Source organism: Papio anubis, chromosome 5 (assembly GCF_008728515.1).
Source record: "Papio anubis isolate 15944 chromosome 5, Panubis1.0, whole genome shotgun sequence".
In the NCBI taxonomy this organism is placed as follows: domain Eukaryota; kingdom Metazoa; phylum Chordata; class Mammalia; order Primates; family Cercopithecidae; genus Papio; species Papio anubis.
Genome location: NC_044980.1, coordinates 125727723 through 125741822, shown reverse-complemented (window position 1 = coordinate 125741822; position 14100 = coordinate 125727723).

Below are 14100 nucleotides of genomic sequence, written 5' to 3'. Positions count from 1 at the left end.
TATTTATTCAATGAGCAATGTTAAATTGGAAATGACTGAAGAATTAGCTTCAAAGAGTAGTCTCTATGTAATGAGTACATGTGAGAATTTTTTTTTTTTTTTTGAGACGGTATCTCGCTCTGTTGCCCAGGCTGGAGTGCAGTGGCGCCATCTCGGCTCACTGCAAGCTCCACCTCCCGGGTTTATGCCATTCTCCTGCCTCAGCCTCCCGAGTGGCTGGGACTATAGGCGCCTGCCACCTTGCCCAGCTAGTTTTTTGTATTTTTTAGTAGAGACGGGGTTTCACTATGTTAGCCAGGATGGTCTCAATCTCCTGACCTCGTGATCCGCCCATCTTGGCCTCCCAAAGTGCTGGGATTACAGGCTTGAGCCACTGCACCCGGCCGCAAGAATATTTTCAAAGAAGTTGAAATTCAGTAAACCTGAAGTGGAATCCGCTAAGATGTGTTATGATTTATGGGGTTACCAATATTTGTGGAACAGAAGAAACTTAGCTGGGCAGATTCACGAAGCTTGTGACAATGTAAGATGTTTAAAGCCTTGTAGGGGGCTGGGTACGGTGGCTCATGCCTGTAATCCCAGCACTTTGGGAGGTCAAGGCACATGGATCACGAGGTCAGGAGATCGAGACCATCCTGGCCAACATGGTGAAATCCTGTCTCTACTGAAAATACAAAAATTAGCTGGGCGTGGTGGCGTGCGTCTGTAGTCCCAGCTACTCAGCCAGGGTGACAGAGCAAGACACCATCTCAACAACAACAACAAAAAAACCATCGCAGGAAATATTTGAATTTATCATGTGTATTGAGCCAATAGTGTCAACAGTGAACTTTATTTGCTCTTCTGGGCTTAATCATTATGAATTCCAGGATTTTTTTCAGTAATGAAGCTGAATATCCTGACTTGATCTACCATATAGCAGTTTGATGGCTTAGCAGTTGTAACTTATTATTTTATTTAAGCTCAGGGCTGAGAAGGAATTTTTTTATTTTTATTTTTTGAGATGGAGTTTCGCTTTTGTTGCCTAGGCTGGAGTGCAATGGCACGATCTCGGCTCATCGCAACCTCCACCACCTGGGTTCAAGCAATTCTCCTGCCTCAGCCTCCTGAGTAGCTGGGAGAACAGACATGCACCACCACGCCCAGCTAATTTTTTGTATTTTTAATAGAGATGGGGTTTCTCCACGTTGGTCAGGCTGGTCTTGAACTCCCGACCTCAGGTGATCTGCCCGCCTCAGCCTCCCAAAGTATTGCGATTACAGGCGTGAGCTACTGTGCCTGGCCAAGAAGGAAATGTGAGCCCGGGAGGCGGAGCTTGCAGTGAGCCGAGATGGCGCCACTGCACTCCAGCCTGGGCGACAGAGTGAGACTCCATCTCAAAAAACAATAATAATAATAATAATTCCTCATTACTTCCCTACTCCCAACCCCTAGAAACTGCCATTCTACTTTCTGTCTTTGTGAATTAGACTGCTCTTGGTACCTTATGCAAGTGGAATCATATAGTATTTGTCTTTTTTGATTGTCTTATTTCATCTTGCATAATATCCTCAAGGTACATCCATGTTTTAGCACTTGTCCTTCCTTTTTTTCTTTTTTTTTTTTGAGGCAGAGTCTCACTCTGTTGCCCAGGCTGGAGTGCAGTGACACAATCTCGGCTCACTGCAAAGTCCACCTCCTAGGTTCAAGGGATTCTTCTGCCTCAGGCACCCAAGTAGCTGAGATTATAGTATGTGCTAACACACCTGGCTAATTTTTGTATTTTTAGTAGAGACGGGGTTTCACCATGTTGGCCAGGGTGGTCTCAAACTCCTGACCTCAAGTAATCTGCTGGCCTCAGCCTCCCAAAGTGCTGGGATTACAGGCATGAGCCACTGTGCCCAGCTGTTCCTCCTTTTTGAGTTTGAATATTTCATTGTATGTATATACCACATTTTGCTTATCCATTCATTCATTGTTGAACAGTCAGTTGCTTTTACCTTTGGCTATGCTGAATAATGCTGTGAGATGGAAATTCTTATGAATGAGAATTGCCCTCAACCAGTTTTATTGAATACTAAGTGGTTTTAGAGGTTAACTTTTGCTGAAGATGTGATAATGTTTCTTAATAAGTTCAACCTAAAATTACCAGTTAAAATGGTATTGATATGTGAAACTCTTACTGTGATAAAGTTGTTTTGGGCAATACATAATGTTATTTGAATCACAAGAAATGTCAAGTTGATTTACACACTTCCTATGGTGTCAATTTTTTTTTTTTTTTTTTTTTTTTGAGACAGAGTCTTACTCTGTTACCCAGGCTGGAGTGCAGTGGCACGATCTCGGCTCACTGCACCCTCCGCCTCCCAAGTTCAAGTGATTCTCCTACCTCAGTCTCCAGAGTAGCTGGGACTACAGGTAAGCGCCACCAGCCCTGGCTAATTTTTGTATTTTCAGAAGAGACAGGGTTTCACCATGTTGGCCAGGCTGGTCTGGAACTCCTGACCTCAAGTGATCTGCCCGCATTGGTCTACCAAAGTACTGGGATTACAGGTGTAAGCCACCGTCCCCGGCCTGGTGTCAAAGTGAAAACAAGACCTCAGATGTCTGTTATTGCACAAATTTGCAGCATACATATTTTCTGTGATTTGAACTACTGTGTTTGCAGCATGTTTTTGGCTCTCACATATAAAGTAAATTTCCATATTCCTTTTTATTTTTTTGAGATGGAGTCTCACTCTGTCACCAGGCTGGAGTGCAGTGGCATGATCTCGGCTCACTGCAACCTCTGCCTCCCGGGTTCAAGTGATTCCCCTGCCTCAGCCTCCCGAGCAGCTGGCACTACAGGCACACACCACCTCGCCCAGCTAATGTTTGTATGTTGAGTAGAGATGGGGTTTCACCATGTTGGCCAGACTGGTCTCCATCTGTTGGCCTCATGATGTGCCCACCTCAGCCTCCCAAAGTGCTGGGATTACAGGTGTGAGCCACTGCTCCCAGCTGGAAATTTCCATATTTCAAAATCAGTTTAAATGTACAATTGAGGATCTCCCATCTAATCTTCAATTGGAGGTGATTACTTTTCAATGTATATGCTCAAAGACATATATTAAGAGAAGAGTCTAATATGATTTATTTATTTGAGAGAGTTTCGCTCTGTCACCCAGGCTGGAGTGCAGTGACGCCATCTTAGCTCACTGCAACCTCCACTTCCTTGGTTCAAGCAATTGTCCTGCCTCAGCCTCCTGAGTAGCTGGAATTACAGGTGAGCACCACCATGCCTGGCTAATTTTTGTATTTTTAGTAGAGACGACATTTCACCATGTTTGCCAGGCTGGTCTCGAACTCCTGACTTGTGAACTCCTGTGATCTCCCTGCCTTGGCCTCCCAAATTCCTGGTATGACAGGCATGAACCACTGGGTCCAGTCTATAGTAGAATTTTATAAATTTCTCTCCAGCAATGATTATTCTAAAATAATATCACATGACAGTGGATTGATATCATATTTAGCAGTACCTATCCGTGTGAAAAGATATTTTCTTTTTCTTTTCTTTTTTTTTTTTTTTTGAGACAGAGACTCATTCTGTAGCCCAGGTTGGAGTGCAATGGTGTGATCAATCTCTGCTCACTGTAACCTCTGCCTCGCAGGCTCAAGCTATTCTCCTACCTCAGCCTCCCAAGTAGCTGGGATTACAGGCATGCACGTCCACACCCAGCTAATTTTTGTGTTTTTAGTAGAGACAGGGTTTCACCATGTTGGCCAGGCTGCTCTCAAACTTCTGACCTCAAGTAATCCTCCTGCCTCAGCCTCCAAAAGTGCTGAGTTTACAGGCGTGAGTCACTGCATCTAGCCAAAATTGCTTTATTCTTGTTAACAGGCCTGAAAACTTAACTACTATATTTTAAATTTTATCAATAAGCCGGGCGTGATGGCTCAACCCTGTAATCCCAGCTCTTAAGGAGGCAGAGGCAGGAGGACAGCTTGAGCCCAGGAGTTTGAAACCTGCCTGGGCAATACAGTGAGACTCTGTTTTCCATACATACACCCAGAAAGTGTAAATGTTATCAATAAAATATTCATGGAAACTTTTATATTATTATATAAGTACCTAGATAAAATCCTTGATTTAACCGGGCATGGTGGCTCACACCTGGAATCCCAGCACTTTCAGAGGCCAAGGTGGGTAGGTCTCTTGAGGTTGGGAGTTCAAGACCAGCCTGGCCAACTTGATTAAACCCTGTCTATACTAAAAATACAAAAATTAGCTGGGTGTGGTGGTGGGTGCCTGTAATCCCAGCTACTCAGGTGGCTGAGGCAGGAGAATCGTTTGAACCTGGGAGACGGAGGCTGCAGTGACCCGAGATCGCACCATTGCACTCCAGCCTGGGCAATAGAGTGAGATCCCGTCTCAAAAAAAAAGAAAAAAATCTTTGATTTTGCCACTTGATCTGCAAAGCCTAAAATATTTTACTATCTGTTTCTTACATAAAAAGTTTGCTAGGCCGGGCATGGTGGCTCACGCCTGTAATCCCAGCACTTTGGGAGATCGAGGCTGGTGGATCACTTGAGGTCAGGAGTTGGAGACCATCCTCGCCAACATGGTGAAACCCTGTATCTACTAAAAATACAAAAAAACTAGCTGGGCATGGTGGTATGTGCCTGCAATCCCAGCTACTCGGGAGGCCAAGGCAGAAGATTTCAGCAGAGGTTTCAGCAAGCTGAGATCGTGCCACTGAACTCCAGCCTGGGCAACAGAGCAAGAGTCCTTCTCAAAAAAAAAAAAAGAAAGAAAAGGAATTTAGGGGAGTCCATCTATAAAATTGAGTAAAAGCAAGTTTGTTAGAGAAGTAAAGAAACAAAAGAATGGCACTCCATAGACAGAATGGTGACATGGGCCGCTTGACTAAGTATACTTATAGTTATTTCTTGATCATATGCTAAATAAGGGGTGGATTATTCATGAGTTTTCCAGGAAAGGTGCAGGGATTTTCCATAACTAAGTGTTTCTCCCCACTTTAGACCATGTAGGGTAACTTCTGGACATTGTTATGGCATTTGTAAACTATCATTGTGCTGGTGGGAGTGTCTTTTAGCATGCTAATGATTTATGATTAAGGAATAATGAGCAGTGACGATGACCAGAGGTCACTTTCATCACCATCTTGGTTTTTGTGGGTTTTAGCCAGCTTCTTTACTGCAAACTGTTTTATCAGCAAGGTCTACCTGAGGTTGAGTAATTTATAAAGATAAGAGGTTTAATCGGCTCACAGTTATGCAGGCTGTACAAGAAGCATGATGCTGGCATCTTCTCAGCTTCTGGGGAGGCCTCAGGAAACTTACAATCATGGCAGAATGTGAAGAGGGACCACACACATCATGAGGCCAGAGTAGGAGCAAGAGAGCATAATGGGGGAGGTGCCACACACTTCTGTTTTTTTTTTTTTTCAGGCAGAGTCTCACTCTGTTGCTCAGGCTGGAATGCAGTGGCGTGATCTTGGCTCACTGCAACCTCCGCCTCTTGAGTTCAAGTAATTCTCCTGCCTCAGCCTCCCAAGTAACTGAGACTACAGGTGCACACCACCACACCTGGCTAATTTTTGTATTTTTGTAGAGATGGGGTTTTGCCATGTTGGCCAAGCTGGTCTCAAATTCCTGACCTCAAGTGATCTGCCCGCCTTGGCCTCCCAAAGTGCTAGGATTACAGGCATGAGCCACCATGCCTGGCTGTGCCACACACTTGTTACTCAACCAGATCTTGTGAGAACTCACTATCATGAGACCAGAACTAAGAGGATAGTGCTAAACTATTCATGAAAAACACTTCCATGATCCAATCACCTCACATCATGCCCCACCTCCAACACTGGGAATTACAATTTTACTTGAGATTTCAGTGGTAATACCCAGATCCAAACCATATCAATGTTTTAAAGGACATCTAACTGCTCAGCTTTTCAATAGATGACTTCAAGTGACTTTATGCTCTGTGGTAGGCAGAATAATTCTTCCCCAAAGATGTTCATGTACTAATCCTCAGAACCTGTGAACCTGTGAATATACTAATATGCTTTTTTTTTTTTTTTTTGAGACAGGCTCTCTCCCTGTCACCCAGCGGCAGGATCATGGCTCACTGTAGCCTCCACCTCCCAGGCTCAATTTATCCTTCTACCTCAGCTTCCCAAGTACCTGGGATTGCAGGCATGCACCACCACACCTGGATAATTTTTCAATTTTTTAAGAGATGGGGTCTCACTATGTTGCTCAGGCTGGTCTTAAACTCCCAGGCTCAAGTGATCCTCTTGCCTAAGCCTCCCAAAGTGCTGGGATTACATGCGTGAGCCACCCCACCCAACCTAATATGCTATTTTATCATTTATTTTATTGTATTTTGAGATGGAGTTTCACTCTTATTACTCAGGCTGGAGTGCAATGGTGCAATCTCAGTTAACTGCAACCTCTGCCTCCCAGATTCAAGCAATTCTCCTGCCTCAGCCTCCTAAGTAGTTGGGATTACAGGCACCTGCCACCATGCCACCATGCCCTGCTAATTTTTGTATTTTTAGTAGAGATGGAGTTTCGCCACATTGGCCAGCCTGGTCTTGAATTCCTGACCTCGTGATCCACCTGCCTTGGCCTCCCAAATTGCTGGGATTACAGGCATGAGCCACCACGCCTGGCCCTAATATGCTATTTTATATGGTATGGGGGATTGAGGTGGCAGATGAAATTAAGGTTGTTTATTTAGGACCTTAAAACAAGTATATGAGATTCTGAATGATCTGAGTTGGCCCAAAATAATAAGAAATGTCCTTTACTTTTATATAACACATATATAGTGTGTGTATATATATATATATTTTAATATTTTTATTTTTTTATTTTTTGAGATGGAGTCTCGCTCTGTCACCCAGGCTGGAGTGCAGTGACGTGATCTCTGCTCACTGCAAGCTCTGCCTCCCGGGTTCACGCCATTCTTCTGCCTCAGCCTCCCAAGTAGCTGGGACTACAGGCGCCCACCACCACGCCCGGCTAATTTTTTGTATTTTTAGTAGAAACAAGGTTTCACCGTATTAGCCAGGATGGCCTTGATCTCCTGACCTCATGATCCGCCCGCCTCAGCCTCCCAAAGTGCTGAGATTACAGGTGTGAGCCACCGCGCCCGGCCAAATATACATTTATATATATATATAATAAATAATGGAGATGGAATAGAAAGTCAAAGTGATGTGATTTTAAAAGAACACAACCAGCCATTGCTGGCTTGGAGATGGAGGAAAAGGTCACAAGCCAATGAATGAGGGCAGCCTCTAGAAGCTGGAAAAGGGAAGGACTCTCTCCCTTACTGCCTCTAGAAAGCAACAGTCTTGCCAATACATCGTCTTAATCCAGTGAGACTCGTGTCAGACTTCTATTGACACAATTGTAAGATAACACATTTGTGGTGTTTGAAGCCCCTAAATTTGTGGTAATTCATTACCGCAGCAGTAGAAAACTAATACACTATCCCAGACTCTAAAACCCTTTCCTGGCCTGTGCTCTGGTTCATGCCTATAATTCCAGCACTTTGGGAGGCCGAGGCAGGCAGATTACCTGAGGTCAGGAGTTCGAGACCAGTCTGGTGAAACCCCGTCTCTACTAAAAATACAAAAATGAGCTGGGCATGGTGGTGGGCGCCTGTAATTCCAGCTACTCGGGATGCTGAGGCTGGAGCATCAGTTGAACCTGGGAGGCGGAGGTTGCAGTGAGCCGAGAGATCTCGCCACTGCACTCCAGCCTGGGTGACAAGAGCAGAACTCTGTCTCAAACTATGTCCACAAATCCCAATGTATCATGATTCCTACCAAGTTGTAATCAAGTCCCTTGAATTGAAAAACTCTCTTAAATCAGACCCCCAAACCTTATACATATTCCAACTTTGCTTTCCCCCTTAAAGGTGTTACTGAGACTGTGTTAAGGTAGTGATCTTTTTTACTGAAGTGAACAATAACTCAGTTTTGCTTTTTTTTTTTTTTTTCTTGAGACAGTCTCGTTCTGTAGCCCAGGCTGAGTGCAATGGTGCAGTCTTGGCTCACTGAAACTTCCACCTCTCGGGTTCAAGCAATTCTCCTGCCTCAGCCTCCCAAGTAGCTGGGATTACAGGCATCCACCACCACGCCCGGCTAAGTTTTTTGTATTTTTAGTAGAGACAGGGTTTCGCCAATGGGTTGTCTTGGTGGTATTTTGGGGGAGCTAGTATCTGACAATTGTCTTATCTATGTGCTTAGAACAGTACTTGCTATGTAGTAGATGTTTAATAAATATTTGATAAATAATGAATAAATTATCTGAGTTTCTAAAATAATATGGAATAATGTTTATGTAGCTGTAGTTGTGACTTGGTAGCTCCTATATCTAGATGTGATTTTCAGAAAATATTGGTGGAGATCATTTAAGGCTGAAATGAAACCTTGTACATGGATATTTATAGTAGCTTTATTCATAATTTTTATTTTATTTTATTTTTTTTTTTTGGACTTCTACAATGACTTCTAATTGTTTTTTTGTTAATGGAAACCACCCAAATGTTCTTCAACTGATTAATGGCTAAACAAGCTATGTTATATCCACATAACGGAATACTATTCAGTGATTAAAAAAAAAAAGAAAGAAATAAAGTACTGATATATGAAAATAACAATGGATAAATTTCACAAGCATTATACCAAGTGAAAGAAGCCAGACTTGAAAGGCTATATACTGTATGATTCCATTTGTTTGATATTGTGGAAAAGGTAATGGTATAAGAACAAAAAGTAGATCTATGTTTTTGAGGAACTGGGGTTGAAATGAAGGGTTCATTACCAAGGGGCAAGAGGGAATATTTTGTGGTGATTGAAATGTTCTATATCATTTGTCAGAACTCATAAAACTGTACATTACATGCTTTTTTTTTTTTTTTGAGACAGATGCTCACTCTGTTGCCCAGGCTGGAGTGCAGTGGTAAGATCTTGGCTCACTGCAACCTCCACTCACCAGGTTAAAGTGATTCTCCTGCCTCAGCCTCCCGAGTAGCTGGGATCACAGGTATGTACCACCATGCCTGTCTAAGTTTTGTATTTTTAGTAGAGAATGGGTTTCACCATGTTGGCCAGGCTGGTCTCAAACTCCTGACCTCAAGTGATCTGCCCACCTCTGCCTCCCAAAGTGCTGGGATTACAGGGATGAGCCACCATGCCCAGCCAAGGATGAATTTTATGATATGTAAATTATACCTCCAAAAACCTAACTTAAAAACAGTACTCTACTAAGTATTACTACTCTAACAATATACATTAAATCCTTTTTTTTTTTTTTTTGAGACAGAGTCTTGCTCTGTTGCCCAGGCTGGACTGTAAATGGCACAATCTTGACTCACTGCAACATCCGCCTCCTGGGTTCAAGCAGTTCTGCTGTCTCAGCCTCTCCAGTAGCTGGGATTATAGGCGTGCGCCACCATGCCCAGCTAATTTTTGTATTTTAGTAGACACAGGATTTCGCAATGTTGCCCAGGCTGGTCTCGAACTCCTGACCTCAGGTGATCCACCCTGCCTTGGCCTCCCAAAGTGCTGGGATTGCAGGCATGAGCCACCGTCCACAGCCTAAATACTTTGTTAAAATCTTGCATGCTAGTAAAACAATCATATTTTGCTTTGAGATTTTCATTTCTCTTTCAGTTTTATGGTAGGTTATTTTCTGCAATTTCTCCATTCTGCACAGTAGTCTTACACTGTTCTGGAACAATGAAGTTAGAGACAGAACATTCACTTTGTTAAAACAGATGCAGCTTCTTAAACGAAATGATACAGTATTAAAATACTAAAAATTTAGAAATAATTTTAGGAACTTTTTCTTTTATTTGCTGAAACAGAGAAAACTTTTTTTTTTTTTGAGATGGAGTTTCGCTCTTGCTGCCAAGGTTGGAGTGCAATGGCATGGTTTCGGCTCACCACAACCTCCGTCTCCTGGGTTCAAGCGATTCTCTTGCCTCAGCCTCCTGAGTAGCTGGGGTTATAGGCATTGGCCACCACGCCCGGCTAATTTTTGTATTTTTTAGTAGAAATTGGGTTTCTCCATGTTGGTCAGGTTGGTCTTGAACTCCCAACCTCAGGTGATCTGCCTGCCTTGGCCTCCCAAAGCGCTTGGATTACAAGCATGAGCCATCACACCTGGCCAGAAGCTTCTTATTTGCAGAATAATGCCAAATAAAAGGCTACACTGGCCATTCCTCCCTTTTTGGTTTTTAAATAAGGTTTCATTTTGTATTGAAAAAGTAAACTATCCTTTACAGAACAAAAGCATATCATTATTTGCGTTAGCCAAATAACATTTACTTCAAAATAAGCAAGGAAACTTACTTATAAAGTTTGTTGGGCTGGGCGCCGTGGCTCAAGCCTGTAATCCCAGCACTTTGGGAGGCCGAGACGGGCAGATCACGAGGTCAGGAGATCGAGACCATCCTGGCTAACACGGTGAAACCCCGCCTCTACTAAAAAATACAAAAAACTAGCCGGGCAAGGTGGCAGGCGCCTGTAGTCCCAGCTACTCGGGAGGCTGAGAAAGGAGAATGGCGTAAACCCGGGAGGAGGAGCTTGCAGTGAGCTGAGATCCGGCCACTGCACTCCAGCCTGGGCGACAGAGCGAGACTCCGTCTCAAAAAAAAAAAAAAAAAAGTTTGTTATATATTTTCAATTTGCACCTTAATACTCATCTTTAATCAAAATTATTATGGTGTGGCCAGGCGGGGTGGCTCACGCCTGTAATCCCAGCACTTTGGGAGTCTGAGGCGGGCAGATCACAAGGTCAGGAGATTCAGGTCATCCTAGCTAACAGAGTGAAACACCATCTCTACTAAAAATACAAAAAATTAGTTGGGTGTGGTGGCAGGCGCCTGTAGTCCCAGCTACTCAGGAGGCTGAGGCAGGAGAATGGTGTGAACCTGGGAGGCGGAGCTTGCAGTGAGCCACTGCAGTCCAGCCTGGGTAATAGAGCGAGACTCCATCTCAAAAAAAAAAGTTATTATGGTGTAAAGTGACAAATACTCTTTTCTTTTCACTCTCCATCCCCTCAACCCCCCAACCTATACAGCCTTGTAAATCTTCTTAAGCAGAATTTGAAAGTAAATAAAATAGGCACAATTTCTGTGTAGGATAATTTGGTAATATCTATCAAAATTAAAAATCCTTTTGATCTAAAGATTCCAGGGTAAGGATTTCTCATATAGGTATAATTTGCTCATTATATGAGGCTGTTTTTCATTTTTAATTATTTTAACTTTTTGAGACAGGGTCTTGCTCTGTCACTGAGACTAGAGTGCAGTGGTGGTGGGATTAGGGCTTATTGCAGCCTTCACCTCCTGGGTACAAACGATTCTCCCACCTCAGCCTCTCTAGTAGTTAGGACCACAAGCCTGTGCCACCACAAATGGCTAATTTTTTATTTTTTGTAGAGATGGGGTCTCACTATGTTGCCTTGTCTTATATGAGGTTATTCATTGCAGCTTAGCATGTAATAGTAATGGCTTGGCAACAAGCTGAATATCCACCTGTAGGAGATTGGTTAAATAAATTAGGATATTTGCATAAGTGGAATATTATTCTGCCTCCAGGAAGAAAAAGGTAGTTCATTATATACTGATACAGCAGAATGTCCAAGACATTTTTCTTTTCTTTTTTTTTTTTTTTTTTTTTGAGACAGGGTCTCACTCTGTCACCCAGGCTGAATGGCACGCTCTCGGCTCACTGCAGCATCGACCTCCTGGGCTCAGGTGATCCTCCCACCTCAGCCTCCAGAGTAGCTGGGACTATAGGCACGCACCACCACATCCAGCTAATTTTTTTATTTTTCGTAGGGATGGGGTTTTGCCATGTTGCCGGGGTTGCTCTCAAATTCCTGGTCTCTTGGCCGGGCACGGTGGCTCAAGCCTGTAATCCCAGCACTTTGGGAGGCCGAGACGGGTGGATCACGAGGTCAGGAGATCGAGACCATCCTGGTGAACACAGTGAAACCCCGTCTCTACTAAAACTACAAAAAACAAGCCGGGCGAGGTGGCCGGCGCCTGTAGTCCCAGCTACTCGGGAGGCTGAGGCAGGAGAATGGCGTGAACCCGGGAGGCGGAGCTTGCAGTGAGCTGAGATCCGGCCACTGCACTCCAGCCTGGGCGACAGAGCAAGACTCCGTCTCAAAAAAAAAAAAAAAAAATTCCTGGTCTCAAGCGATCAGTCCCCCTCGGCCTCCCAAAGTGTTGGGATTATAGGCCTGAGCCACTGTGCCCAGCCTATCCAAGATATTTGAAGTGAGAAAAAAAGGACTGAACAGCGTATATAGTGTGTTACCTTTTGTGTAAAAAGAAGTATCCCTATATTTTAATGTATTACTTACAAATATGTAAGGAAGGGTACATTATACAGTGCAAAGTGATTGCCTTCCAGGACTGGAACAGCTAACAGAGATGGGAGAATCAATTATTTTTTACTGTCATGTTTCGAATTTTGTATGAAGACATTTTCTAATTTATATAGCTCTATAGAGAAAATGTATATAAATAGTGAAGCTTAAAAGAAATAGTAGGTAGTCAGGAATTCTTTTTTTTTTTTTTTGAGACAGAGTCCTGCTGTGTCACCCAGGCTGGAGTGCAGTGGTGCAATCTCTAGATCTCGGCTCACTGCAAACTCCGCCTCCTGGGTTCAAGCAATTCTCCTGCCTCAGCCTCCTGAGTAGGTGGGATTACAGGCACGACCACCACATCCGGCAATTTTTTGTATTTTTAGTAGAGACGGGGTTTCACCATGTTGTTCAGGCCGGTCTTGAACTCTTGACCTTGTGATCCACCCGCCTCGGCCTCCAAAAGTGCTGGGATTACAGGCATAAGCCACCGCAGCCGGTCGGTAGTCAGGAATTTTAGAAATGACAAAGGGCTGGGTGCTGTTTGGTGGCTCATGCCTATGATCCCAGCACTCTGGGAGGCTGAGGCAGGCGATAGCTTCAGCCCAGGAGTTTCAGCCCAGACTGGGCAACATAGTGAGACCCTGTCTCTACCAAAAACAAAACAAAACAAACAACAATAAAAAACCCACCCCAAAAAAACAAAAACAAAAAAAGTATACTTCTGTTGCTACCTTTGAGGCTCACAAAAGCATTTTTCATATTTCTTATACTACTTGATTACAAAGTTCCTCAAAACTTTTTAATCTTATTAAAAACAATATCTGAATTGATCACTTCAAAATCAGAAAGTAAACAGCAAAAAGAAAACAACAAAAAACTTAATAAGGCTTCTTCAGTGAAAGTAAACAGGTAAGAGACATGAGATTATATTAATACTTTGCTTTTTCTTTTTTTTCTTTTTGAGACGGAGTCTCGCTCTGTCGCCCAGGCTGGAGTGCAGTGGCCGGATCTCAGCTCACTGCAAGCTCCGCCTCCCGGGTTTACGCCATTCTCCTGCCTCAGCCTCCCGAGTAGCTGAGACTACAGGCGCCCGCCACCTCGCCCGGCTAGTTTTTTGTATTTTTTAGTAGAGACGGGGTTTCACTGTGTTAGCCAGGATGGTCTTGATCTCCTGACCTCGTGATCCGCCCGTCTCGGCCTCCCAAAGTGCTGGGATTACAGGCTTGAGCCACCGCGCCCAGCCTCTTTTCTTTTTTTTTTTTTTTGAGACGGAGACTGGCTCTGTCGCCATGCTGGAGTGCAGTGGCACGATCTCGGCTCACTGCAACCTCCGCTTCCCAGGTTCAAGTGATTCTCCTGCCTCAGCCTCCCAAGTAGCTGGGACTACAGGCACATGCCACAATGCCCAGCTAATTTTTGTATTTTTAGTAGAGACGGTTTCACCATGTTGGCTAGGATCGTCTCCATCTCTTGACCTCGTGATCCACCTGCCTCGGCCTCCCAAAGTGCTGGGTTTAGAGGCGTGAGCCACCACGCCCGGCCAATATCTTCTTTTTGAAATGATGAACAAAAGGTTCGTCCCTGGACAGTTACCCTATTAGATTCTATGAGACCTTTTGAAAACCCTGTCAAGTCTGTATGTATCATTTTACTATCTGAGTTAAATTATGGCTTGCCCTGACTGGAACGATGTTTAGAGGTGAAAGAAGTGTTCAG